At 37.1% G+C, this 13,761-nt stretch overlaps 1 long non-coding RNA gene across 1 annotated transcript in view; it reads left to right on the plus strand.

The window, feature by feature from the left end:
• Positions 1 to 217: 217 nt before the first annotated feature.
• Positions 218 to 13,761, plus strand: part of LOC148001120 (uncharacterized) — a 39,158-nt gene continuing 25,614 nt past the window's right edge. The window contains exon 1 of the long non-coding RNA XR_015639148.1: positions 218 to 379. This is a non-coding gene — a long non-coding RNA (uncharacterized LOC148001120). The remainder of the gene's footprint in view (positions 380 to 13,761) is intronic.

Here is a 13,761-nt window from a genome sequence, read left to right on the forward strand (position 1 = left end):
TATTCCTTCAAAAGATAATTAACAAGTAAAAGATTCATATCCTATGAAACACTATTTTCCAAAAGTATTAAAAATACTCCACTTTCAATGCTTTCCCTTTCCCTTTAAATTTTGAAAATTGATATTATAAAATGTCATTTTAATACTTTGACCAAGGAGACTATTCATCAAACTTTTTTTTCTGTTGTTCTTCTGTTTTATTCTTCTTTCTTTGCAGGGGTGATCATTTAGAGACAGATTTGCAGTGTATCCCTGACCCACCTGGAGCTCGGTATATAGTTCTGGTTGTCATCAGCTGTATGGCGATTTCCCTGCCTCAGCCTCCAGTTCCCTGAGATGAATGTTTGCACCTCTTCCTCTGTTTGGTGACAGTTCTCTGGTAACTCACTCACATTTGTGTCCTCTTCACCACTATTCTTCCTTCTTCAGCCATGTCAGCATCATCCTGAAGGATCCTAACAATGTATTCAAAATCTCCAACCATGGAAGATCAACTTCTTCAGCCAACCTGGTCCCGCGGATGGGGAGACATATTTAAAAGTTCATATTCTTGGTTTTATAGCCTAAAACCTCTGGCAATGATTCTTAAAGTAACACAAGTAGCTATGTACTTTGTTATTTCCATGTAAATAACATTCACAGTTAAGGATGTTTTATTTCTAAACATAGATTGTTATTCCAGTGCCTTTTCAGTACATCTAATTGTTTAAAAATTAAGGAACATGCTTATCATTCGGGGCATCTTTTCAGACACGGTTACAGGCTGAGGTTTTTATTCCCAGTTTCTCAAATGAAAGAATAGAGTTCAGCAGTGCATTTAATTGGAATTTAGATCCTCTAACAGTCTGTCTCCTATCAGAGTGGTTTGAATTCCTGACAAATGGCTTGTTGTATTAAAGTAGTCATTGATACAGGATGTTCTAGTTTAAAAGAAAAAGTACAGACGGTGAAGTATTGCAAATTACCGAGAAACTATTCACACTTTAGATTTCCATGCCTTTGAGATTTTTTGAAATTGCCACTCTAGAAAAGATACCCTGAACCTATTAAAAACACATTAGTAAGGGTAAATTACACAGGTGCTTAAATTTCTCATTGACGTAAGAGTCAAATCCATGTGTTTTTTTTTTTAGAGTTCCAAAAATAAAATTATAAGTTTAAAAGACTAGTATAAGCATTTCAAAAGTTTATTAAATTATATTCATCAAAATCTCATGTTTCTCTATAAGTAAAATTAGAAATAGTACAATAAGTGCTTGCAAATACATTTGTTTTAGCCACCTGACCATAGAAATATACTCGGTTACTTATTTATCCAGGCTACCGAGAATATGGAATAGTGTTCAAGTAGGAACAATACATATAGATTCCCAAGGGAGAGTAGTATATAGTTTATAAAAAGAGTAAAACATTTCTACAATCTGCTAACTATAATGTGGCTAAAATCATGTGACTAAATTATCTTATGAAGAACCTTAGAAAGAGTTACTCCTTTGTTCTCACATACCTCAAGTGTTCAGCATTTTCCAATCAGGAGAGCTTTAATTGACAGGGAATGGCACTGATTCTTGTATTTTACAATTTATGATAATGAGAATGCAGTCACATTTTTTGTCCCCTTCCTTTCCTCATTTCAATCACTCCCATTTCTTCTCCCATGATCCCTCAATATTTATATTTTGAAGTAAGTAGGTTTCCAGTTCCCGATCTGTAGATGTTTGTGTGTCTTTATGTCTGTATATTTCTAGGTATGAGTGCCGAAAGAGAAATATAGAGACATAAAATATCATACATGCATATAATATAGACTTTAGTTTTTATTTATGATATCTTGATTTTATGAAAAAACATGTAAATACCAAGGCAACAAGATGTCTATATGCCAGATTCAACTTAAAGACACATAAGCACACAAAAGAAAAGCCACTACATTACAAATATTCAGTAAGTTCCAGAAGGTCAAGAAGTTCTTGAGTACTCACTTACAAAACAGTGAAAAAAGCGTATTTAACACTATTAACCTAAATTCAAACATGGCGGGAGCCATTACCATTACACACCTTATTCTTTTGGCATTTAGATTTTGATGCAGTCTTCCTGTTTTTCTCAGGTTGGTTTAGAACTCACAATACTCCTGTCTCAGATTCCCACATGCTTTGCCTGTAGACTTGATTTACATAACTATATCAAACTTTCAAGGCATTTTAATCTAAAAAAGGGGGGGGGGTTTGTGAACTAGAAACCTGTGTCAAATGTTTCCAAAGATCAAATATGAAAGGAAGATAGAATAAATGATTGTTTTCAGAAATGTGTAAATTTGCAATTTCGGTAAGAGTTATAATTTGGTTGGTTATAAGATACAATGTAACTGACAACATTTTCAGTTGGAATCTCAAGCCATTGAAGGAAATGCACAAATAGCAACAACCAAATTATATTATCTAGATAACGATGACTATTGTTAAACTGAAAAACCTTGAAATCAAAGTAAATATGAACAAAAGCCTTGAAAGAGCTTTTAGTATAAAACGTAGATTCAATGATGTATACTTTGGGTGAGCTTAAAATGATAGAACCAACAGAGAGGACATTGATGAAGTAAGATGGGAAAGCATTCACAAGAATTTACAATTTTTTTTTGGTGTAGAAGAGTGAACGAAACAGAATAACAATATAAAAATAAAGAAGGAAGAACCAATTGATGTAACAGATTGTAAAAGCAAATTGCATAATCGAGAATAATATAGCAATATATACACCAACTGTGTGGAAAGAATGACATAGTATATTATAATCTTGAAAAGCAACAAAACACAAATTAATTTATACAAACATTTGCGATAGAAATTGATAAGTGGAATTGAGTACGTATGATACAATATTTGGAAGGGCATTGTACAAATAGAATAAATAAATGGAGAGAAATAGATCAGAGGCAATTTCATAACGCTGTCGAGCTGAGCCTGAAATGCATGTCAGTGTGAACTCTGCTCTGGGCAGCTAAACGACAGGAAGAGATGACAAAATGATATTTGAAGCCTTTGAAATGATAACAGTTCAAAACATGATACTATTAATTGATTGCTTGTCAGAGAGAGAGAGAGAGAGAGAGAGAGAGAGAGAGAGAGAGGTAGACATAGCTAGATAGTATTTAAAATCCCCCAAATGAAAAATAATGCTGATTATACCATCTAAAAATTCATAGTAATATAAAACATAAATTCTGTGTAATGAGAAAGATAAAAGAAAAGTGTGACAGAAAACGTGACGGTGGACTGTGTCCTGGAATTTTGATGTAGGAGCTCTTTAACGTTGGCTTTAGAGTTCCTGATTCTAAATCTTGGTTTATTGCCGTTCTATCACTGCATACACAGAAAAGTATAAATGCCTCCATAAAAAAAAATAGGGAAGAGAAAATCACTTCTACTTAATGTGATTACGTGTGGTTTAAATGCATTTGTGACTGAGAAAAGTCTTGAAAATAGACCTGAGACACAATAGTATTGCAATGAATGTTGGGCATTTGTATTATTCTCTAAAAGTGCTGTAGGGGAACAAAATTGATAAGTACTGACTCAAAAGCATATTCGTTTCTTAAAATAATAATGGCTGTTGTGCTTAGGCTTAGCCTGAATGTAGCTAGAAAAAGTTACCTACTTCCTTTGCCTATACATCTGATCTCAATATGCCAGGGAAAAAAGCATAACAACACCACCTAGATTATTGTCACTTCCGGTCTAACACCAAACACAAGATCAACCACACATAACTGACTTGTACTCGAAGGACATCTTCAGACCAATCCCGTGGGCAAGCGCCAATACTGGATACTATTAACGATAGATACTGTTAGGCTTGCAGACAGGAGTCCAGCATGGCTATCCTCTGAAAGACTCCACCCAGCTGCTGACTCAGACAGATGCAGACATCCACAGCCAAAAAGTGGTTGGAGCTTGGGTTCTGTTCTGGAAGAAGAGGGGGAAGAATTGCAGACCCAGAAGATGATAGGAACTCTACAAGAAGAGCAAGAGAGTCAACCAACCTGGAGCCCTGGGTCTCTCAGAATCTGAACCACCAACCAAAGAGCATACACAGGCTGAATCTAGGTCTCCTTGCATAGATACAGCAGATGTACAACAAGCTGACAAACTCGAGCTAGGGGTATCCCAAAAGCCTGTGCATAGGATACGTTCTAGCTGTACTGCCTTGTCTAGCCTCAGTGGGAGAAGACACTCCTAGTTACAGAGACTTGATGTGTCATGGTTGGGAAATACCTAGTGGAACTCCACCATCTCAGAGAAGAAAGGGAGGGGAGAATGGGAGGAATGATTGTGGGAAGGGGTGAACAGGAGGCAGCCAGTGAGTGGGATGTAAAGTGAATAAGTGAAAAATTGAAAAAAAAATTCTTCTTGGTTTATTTCATAGCTCATAGTCCATTGTCTAGAGAAAAACAAATAAATACACACATAATGTATGCAAATCTTTTAAATGATCACTCATAACTAAACAGTGGTATTGTTTAATCAGATAAATGTAGGAAACCCCAAGTCTTTCTTAGGACTATTAAATCCAAACTAGCAGGGTTCATTTAATAAAATTTTGCCCGTTCCGTTGAAATGTCTTAATATTGCTTCGAGGAATTATAAAAACTTCGTTGTGTGAACTAAATCTGGTCATGATATTTTGACATCTCCATTGAACATGCTTTAACTTTGATTTAAATACATTTCTACGGATCCAGAGGGATGGAAATAGCTTAAAATATTATTATAAGAAATATGTCATCTATCTTGATGCACTTTCTGAAAAACGGAGTTTAGTTTATTCTACCGAACAACAGTTTTGGAAATGGATCATAACTGCGTGCATTTTAATTAAAGAATATATCTAAATAGTCCAATATAGAAAATGCTCACTTAGCATGAACACAGACTGCAATGGCTTTCTTGCTGTCATTGTCTAAAGGTGTAACCTAAGTGCCTTCAGTAGGTGCTCTGATCTGTAAATATGGGAAATGGTTGCTTTTCAAATTTTGAGTCGGGGTCCTGTAGAAAAGGGAAGCATCACTGATAAGGGTGCCAATTCTTCATTGTTTCACTTCGAAAAGCATGCACCTTGGCTGCAATTTACTCATGCTCTTTAAAATTCAAATAAGAAAGTTACGCTCTGTACATAATTTTTCCACAGCGTTTAAGATGTGTAAATATACCCAAGTCATTTTGGCTGTACGCAAAAGCAACCGCTCATTTTCTCAAATACCATCCTCATTTAGGGTTATAAAGAGTTTGGCAGGATTTATAAAATAGACAAACTTCACTCCTAGCCTCTGACATCCTGTTGCTGGGAATTAGGATCCATGTGTCACTTCAGCAATCTTTTTTGAAATAATCATGCTATTTGTTTACATCTCAAATGATATCCCACTTCCTGATTACCTCTCCACAAACCTCCATCCCACACCTGCCCTCTCTTCCTTCCTCTTTGCTTCTATGAGGGTTCTCCCCCACCCACCCACCACTCCCACCCCATTGCTCCATCGTGGGGCATCAAACCACCACAGGACCAAGGGCCTCCCCACTCACTGATATCAGAAAAGGCCATCCTTTGTCATGGATATGTATCTCCATGGATCGCACCCTGTACACTCCTAAGTTGGTGGTGTAGTCCCTGGGAGCACTGGGTAGTCCCATCAGCCAACATTGCTCTTCCTATTGGGTTGCAATCCCCCCTCCACTCCTCCAGCCCTTCCACCAGCTCCCCCACCAGGGTCCCTGAGCTCAGTCCACTTCAGCAAATTGTAAGTGTCTCTCTTTCACTAGTTCAGTGGCATGTAATTTAATTTAGGATGATGCTTCAGTTGATTCTCGCACTCTTAGTGATTTTGTGAATTGTAGAAGAAACAAGTGAAAACACTTAAGTCATTCTCCCTCCTTTTTAAAATGCTTTCCTTAAAAGGAACTAAACAATGCCTTCCATGAACCTGCGGTAATACGCCTCAATCATTTAAGTTAAAAAAAAAAAAAGGCACTTGAGCGTAGTCAAAGGACTGCAGATTTAGAAGTAGACATGACTTCAAACGCTGACTCTGTAATTTAGAAATTCTCTACAAAGTAGTGAAATTATTGTCAGAATCCATTTTCTTAATTTGTGCAATTACATTTGTGAGAATTTTAATTTGTAGATATGAAAACACTATTGATCATCGGCTATGTACCACAGCCTTCTCAGGCTAAACAGACAACCTTGAACAAAATAAGGGCCTTATCTAAAAAGAGATGAAAACATAAATCTTTGCTAGGTTATTTGTACAATGAGACAAAATTAACACAATAAAACCATGAATGAAAGCGTGATAGTACAAGAACTTACACTGTTGTCAATAACGAAAAACCTCTAAAGGATAGGTACAACTTAGAAACCCATTTTTGCTGCGTATTATGTTGTACTTAAGGCAAACAGAATAAAGGGGTGTGAATGAAATATTATATGAAACAAGGCAAATAATTAAAAATCTGTCTAGCTAAGACCTCGTGAAGAAATTGTGTGGCTGTAAACCCTCTCTTGCTGTTTGTGATTCCCCAAGTATGCACTGGATTTTCCTAAGTTAAATGTGACTACATGGAAAAATATTATCATCACTGTTTTCTGTTAAGCCTATTCTCTGCCTTCCAGATGCCATTGGCATCTTACTCTTCATCTCGTTTATGATTCTCACTTCTGTTCAATATTTTACCAATGTCTGTTTTTTCTAATTATTATGAGAATGCTACTTTTCCATCACTTTTTAATACTCAGAAATCCTAAGAGTGTAAACATAAGCCAGTATGTAATAATAAGAACATCTGTTTTCTTTCTAAATGCCTTGCTTCAATCCAGTAGAAAAGCCACTCTTTTAAAATCCAACTCCAGCTCTACTTATACTAGTCTACGTCAGGGCAAAAGGGTCCATCTTACTCATATTTTTACCGTGTACAGTTCCTACTCTGAGGAGTCTCAAATAGGGTCAGAGTTCATTAAAGCCTTGTTGAATTTAATTGACTCAGCTCTTTTTTAATCCACTCCCTACCTCAAGCAGAAAGAAGAATTGCATTCTCCAAGCTGCCTCACTGACCTTCCTGCGAAAAGCGGCGGCTCTCGCCGTTGCTCTGGAAGACATGAATAATGACTGCAATTTTATGACCATCAATACTGGAACACTAGAGACTCAGAAACTAACACGGAGCAGAAACCAGAGGAAAGTGTGCATCTGAGACAGACATACCTGGCTGGCAACCATGTTCAGACACTCTCTGAAGCACAAAGGAAAAATGGCTGTCTTCTTTTAAGGGACTAACATCATAGCGGTACCTGTAAGAACTTGGCGTTCTGTCAATCCATGTCTTTATTTGCAAAATGCATCTAAGTGAAAAGGCTTGAAAAGAGCTAACGTCTAATAAAATGTGTATTGCTTATATTAATGTTTTAATGTAATAGAGTGAAGCATCTGACAGAGGAAAATAACTAAGAGGGGACAGCTTAAAACTGTAGCTATGGGTACTTACTGAAACCAAGTATCCAAATCGGCAAATACTGACAACTGCCAGAAACAGCATTCATTTGCACATATAATTTAATTGAGCTTATGATATTCTACTTGGCATATCATTTTCTTCTCAGAAAGAAATCGAAGTATCTTCAATTCTCAATAAAATGAATAGATATTGTTCTTGTACATTTCATGCTGTGTATGTCTAAACTTATGTTACTTATTATCAACAGCTAAAAAAAAGCATGGCTTGAAATATGTAGCAGTGGGGGACTGGGAATTGGGAGAAGCCATTAGAAAGTTCCAGACTCCAGGCAAGCAAGAAGCTCCCAGGAGCCAATGGCAATGATTTTAGCTGAAATTCCTAACAAAGGAGAATACCTGTGGAGATCACCTCTAACAGAGAGGCACAGCCCACAGTTGAGGAATGGAGCCACCTACGCATCTCAGAATTTTTAACCCAAAAATGTTCCTGTCCAAAGGAAAGACAGGGTCAAAAAATGGAACAGAAATGAAAGTAAGGCCACACAGAGACCGCCTCAACCTGGGGATCCATCCTATCTGCAGATACCAAACCCAGACACTATTGCTGAGCCAAGAAGTATTTGCTGACAGGAGCCTGATATGGCTGTTCCCTGAGAGGCTCTACCAGCACCTGACCAATTCAGATGCAGATACTCACAGCCAACCATCTATTTGAGCCCAGAGAGCCCAATGGAAGAGATAGGGTAAGGACTAAGGAAGCTGAAGGGGATCGCAACCACACAGGAAGAACAAAGTCAACTAACTGGACCACTCAGAGCTCCCAGGGTCTAAACCACCAACCAGTGAGTACAAACAGTGGGAACCAGGACTCCAGATACATATGTAGCAGAGGAGGGCCTTATCTGACATCAATGAGAGGTAGGCTTGATGCCCCAGCATAGGGGGATTATAGAGCAGTGAGGCAGAACAGGATAGGTGGGTGGAGGAGCCCACTTATAGAGGCAAAGGGGAGAGGGTAAAAGGGGGACGGGAGGGGAGATTTGTGGAGGGGTAACTAGGAAGGGGGATATCATTTGAAATATAAATGAATAAAGTGATTAATAAAAATATACTGCTGAATATTTCAATTACATATTATGAAAATGAATTTAAGTCTTTTTCTAATCAGATATTAGATAACTTAAGTTAGAATATGCATGATCCAAAGTCAGTTATTATTTAGATACAAACCACGGAGTTTTTTTTCATAAAATATAACAGAAGAAAACAATATAGAATATCCTATGGGTTTTTTCATAGTCCGATATAGTAAAATCATTGTGCAATAAATACTTCTATTTTATAAGATGAATTTTATTTAAAATATAAAATATAACTTCATGAAACATCAAAGGCAAAGTTAAAGATTTGTTGAAAATAAATTGAATATTTTTTCAGTGACAAAGAATTTATTGTCATAAGTCCATACAACATGCTAATTAACTTCATCATAAAAATGAGCAACATTTTCTTAGACAAATGCTGGAACCAGCAAGATCCAACATGACCCACAGTGTAAGTAACTTTTAAATTTTCCCACATTCAAGCAAACAGAAACTTTGATAGAATGTGTACCAGGATACACACACACATACACATACATATACACATACACACACAAACACATACATACATAAGTGTCTCTGTGCGTGTGTGTGTGTGTGTGTGTGTGTCATTAGGGTCAAGGGCCATGGGAGCCAACAAAATAGTATTGAATTCCTGTAGATATTTTAAATTTCCAAAATGAGTCATTTCTTTTGATTATGGAAAATAAAGCTGATTTATGGCACCTGTTAAACAGAAAAAATATTTTATGACCATTAAAATGATGCTTAAATAATTTCTATAAATGACTATAGGAATAAAGATTAAAAAGTTATTTGGCATGGTTTATTATTATTAAAGTATAGCTCTAATATGGTGTGGTAATATGGGAAATTCATTACAAAGAAGTCTGTAGAACCAAAAAAACATAGTGAATGTGTTAGAGTGTTAGGTCACATTTGATTATTTCTAGCTATAGAAAACAAACTCTAAACATTGCAAACTCCATTTCTAAAAATATCTGGTACATATGGTTTCTTTTCATTAATTATTATTCACTTATTTTTTTAAAAAATCTGGTAGATATGGTTTCTTTAATTATTATTCACTTTACATCCTGACTGCAGCCATTCCTCCCTCCTCTCCTCCTATTTCCATTCTCACGTCCTCCTTTTAGCTCCCTCCCCTTCTCAGAGGAAGGCATAATTCCCTAGTGGTTCATTAAGTCTCAGCTTGACTAATAACATCTTCTACTGAGGCCAGAGAAGGCCTACCAGCTAGGGGCAAGGGATCCAATGGCAGGCAAGGCACATCTGCTACATACGTGTAGGGGGATAGGTGCAGTCCATGCATGCTCTTTGGTTGGTAGTCACTCTCTGTGAGCCCCATGGGTCCAGGTTAGTTTAGCTCTTCTTGTGGTGTCCTTGACCAGTCCAGCTTCCTCATTCCTCTGCCCACTCTGCCTCAGGACTCCAGAACTCTGCCTATTGTTTGACTGTGGGTCTCTGAACATCAGATGCTAGATGAAGCCCCTCAGAAAACAGTCATGCTAGGTTCCTGTCTGCGAGCATAGGAAAAAAATCTGTAATTGTCTTTCTGTTTTTATTCTTTATATGGTTTGGTTATTAGGGTAACTGTGGACTCAGAAAATGAATTTCACAGTGTTCTTCCTGCTTCTATTCTTTTTGGAATAATTTGAGGAGTATTGTAGTTAACTCTTCTCTGAAAGTATGCTAGAATTCTATGCTAAAACCATCTAGCCCTGGGGTCCCATTGGTTGGAAGAATTTTAATGAGTCATTCTATTTCATTTGGGATTACACATTTTGTAAATTGTTTATCTCATCCTGATTTAACTTTGATAACTTTGTCTATCAAGAAAATTATTCATTTCTTTTAGATTTGCCAATCTCATTGAGTACATGTTTTTAATGCTTTTCTCAATGTCTATTTTATCTCCCTTCACACTTCTAATTATATTTAATTTAGATATTCTCTCTGTGCATTTTAGTCAATATAGGAAAAGTTTATGTCTATTGTTGATTTTCTTGTTCTCAATGTTTTTTATTTTATTGATCACAGGCATGAGCATGATTCTTCCTGGCTGTTTATTTTTGTTAGATATACTTAGTTCTTTTTGTTTAGCGCTTTGGTAGGCTGTTAACTTGCTAGTAAGAGATTTCTCCAATTATTTTATGTAGGCATTTGATGCTTTGAACTTTCTTCTTAGCATCCCTTTTGTTCTGTTACATAAGTTTTAGTATGCTGTGTATTCATTTTAATACATTTCTAGGAAGTTTGATTTCTTTACTTCTGTCTTGACCCATTTCTCATTTAGTAGAGGGTCTCATTAAGAGAGAGTTTCAATGATTATCTAAACCTCCTAATGCTTTTGTTTTTGGTGTCTCACTTTAATCCGTGGTTGTTGGATAAGGTGCAGTGATTTATTTCAATTTTCTTGTATCTGTTGAGATTTGTTTGGTTAGTGTCTGAGCATTTTCCAATTTTGGAAAGTTCCCTAGGGTCCAGGGTAGAAGGTATATTCATTTGTGTTTGGACAAATGTTCTGTAAATACTTGTTAGATCCATCTGGTTTATAACATCTGTTAGCTCAAGCATTTCTCTGTTATATTTTTGTCTGGATTACTTTCATTTTTGAGAGTGGGGTCTTGAGTCTTTTGCTGTGTAGTGATCAATTAAACTGTAGTAGGGTTTCTTTGACAAAAGTATGTGCCACTGTGATTAACATGTAGAAATGTCATCATGGTGGATTTCTTCTTTGATGAATATATAGTATCTTTCCACATTTCTTTTAAATTTTGGTTTGAAGTTTATATTGTGAAATATTAAAATCACTATAGGAGCTTGCTTATTAGGCCAATTTGCTTGCAATATGTTCTCTAACCCTTTACCCTGAGCTAATGTTTGTCCTTGATATTGTGTTTTTTTTTAATTGAGAGGAAAATAAAAGGATGTTTTTTGTTTGTTTGTTTGTTTGCCTGCTTGCTTTGTCCATTCTGTTAGTCTGTGTGCTTTACTTAGGGTTTTGCTGTTGTGAAGGCAAGGCCGTATAAAAGACAGTACTTGATTGGGGCTGGCTTAGAGGTTCAGAGGTTCAGTCAATTATGATCAATGTGGGAGCATGGCAGCATTCAGGTAGGCATGGCACAGGAGGAGCTTGAAAATTCAACTTCTTCATCTACAGGAAACCAAGGAGCACACATTTCCTCCAACAAGGCCACATCTACTCCGATAAGGCCACACCTACTCCAACAAGTTCACACCCCTTAATAGTGCCACTTTCTGGGCCAAGTATACACAAACCATCACATTCTACTCCTTGTTCCCATAATCTTGCTCAAACACAGGAGTCCATGGGGGCCAAACCTAAACTATCATGAAGCAAATTACATTTAACCCAACATCAAAAGTCTCCGTTGTCTATAGCAGTGTCAGCAACCTTAAAAGTCCAAAGTTAAAAGTCTTTTCTGAGATCCACTCTATCACTTAATATTAATACCCTATAAAATCAAAATAAAAAAGCAGAGCATATACCTTAAACATCACAGGATATACATTACTGTTTCAAATCATTGTGAGGAAATATTGGAACAAACAAGATCAAAAATAATCTGGGCAAACTCCAAACTCTACCCTCTCCATGTCTGATGTCAAAGCACTCTTTGGATCTCTCACTTCTTTTATCTTGTGAACTGTAACAAACTTCTTTCTCCTGGACTGGTTCCACTACCTATTAGCAGCTTTCCTGGGCAGATATCCCAATGGATCTGGCATCTCTAACATCTTGGGGTCTCCAAGGCAACGTCAACATTATAGTTTCTTGTTCCAATGTCTGGGATTCACACACGATGTTCTAAGCTTCTCAAAAGAACTTAGGTCATTTCTGAAGCTCTGCCCTCTACAGGTACTCTAGGCTCTGGTTCACTCCACTTCACTGATGCTATGTTGTTAGTGGTTTCTTAGACTTCAAGAATTGCCTCTCCTATGTTGTCTTCATGGTGCCAAGCTTCAACTTCTTTGCATGACAAGTTCAGTCCTGGGTCTTCATCTGCAATTGAGCCTATACATTCACCAGTGGCCTTTCCTGGCTTCTTAAAGTGCTAAGCCTCAGCTGTTCTCCATGGCCCCATTCACATCTTGAAAACCAGAACCACATGGGCGATTCTTATACATCATTAAGTACAGCTGGAGCACAAGGTACAACATTGGCTATCTCTGGAACACAGCTACCTTCGGCTCTCAGACAATACTTCCCAGATTTCATCTCAGTGACACTGCTCTCTTCTTAATCATTGCTAATTTCTTTGCTTCAGCTAACCAACCTCAATTGCCCCAGTAGTCTCCTCTGGACTCTAAAGCCAGAGCAGAATGACTGGAGCTGTTGAGTTGTGTTGCTTTCTGGAACTAGAACATGGCCCCTTGTTATATTATCACCAGTTTTCTGTTTCCAGTGGTTTCCTTCACTGCCTAAGCATGGCTGTCTTGGAACTTGCTCTGTAGACTGACCTTGAACTCAGAGATCTCTCTCCTGACTGTGGTGATTAAGGGAGTGTATCACCATCCTGGACCTAAGCTTTTCTTTATCTGGAATTTGCTCTATAACAGGTTGTCCTTGAACTCAAGAGTCTGCTTCCCTCTGTCTCCTGCAATTAAAATCATGTAATACTGTGTGTAGACTTAAACTTAGCTGAGTAGGATCTTGCCCCAAAGTCAACACTCCCTTGAACAGTGGATTAGCTCCATTACACTTCCTGGTGCCCTTCTACTCTTTGAAGAGTACATTTTGTATTCTTTTTTTCTTTGTAAGCTTGCTTCTTTTTATTAAAAAGATTTTCATCTTAAGAGTGAACTTTAGTAACCACACAACAGAATTTATACTAGGCTATTTTGAGACTTCCTTTTGTTGAAGCAATTAAACTAAATCTTTTCAACTTAACCTCAGGCAGACCCTTTGGAAAATGGCAAAACCCAGCCACATTCTTCACAAAAAAATTCACAAAACAGTCTCTAGGCTACATACTAAGAACATTCCTTTACACTGAAAACTCCTGAGCTAGACTTTCATAACTGAAATGACCCTCAACAACAAAGTCTTCCATTATCCTGCTTAGATAGTCCATTAAACACCATTTAAAGAGCACACTGTTT

This window comes from Rattus norvegicus, chromosome 15 (assembly GCF_021556685.1).
Source record: "Rattus norvegicus strain SHRSP/BbbUtx chromosome 15, alternate assembly SHRSP_T2T, whole genome shotgun sequence".
Lineage (NCBI taxonomy): Eukaryota > Metazoa > Chordata > Mammalia > Rodentia > Muridae > Rattus > Rattus norvegicus.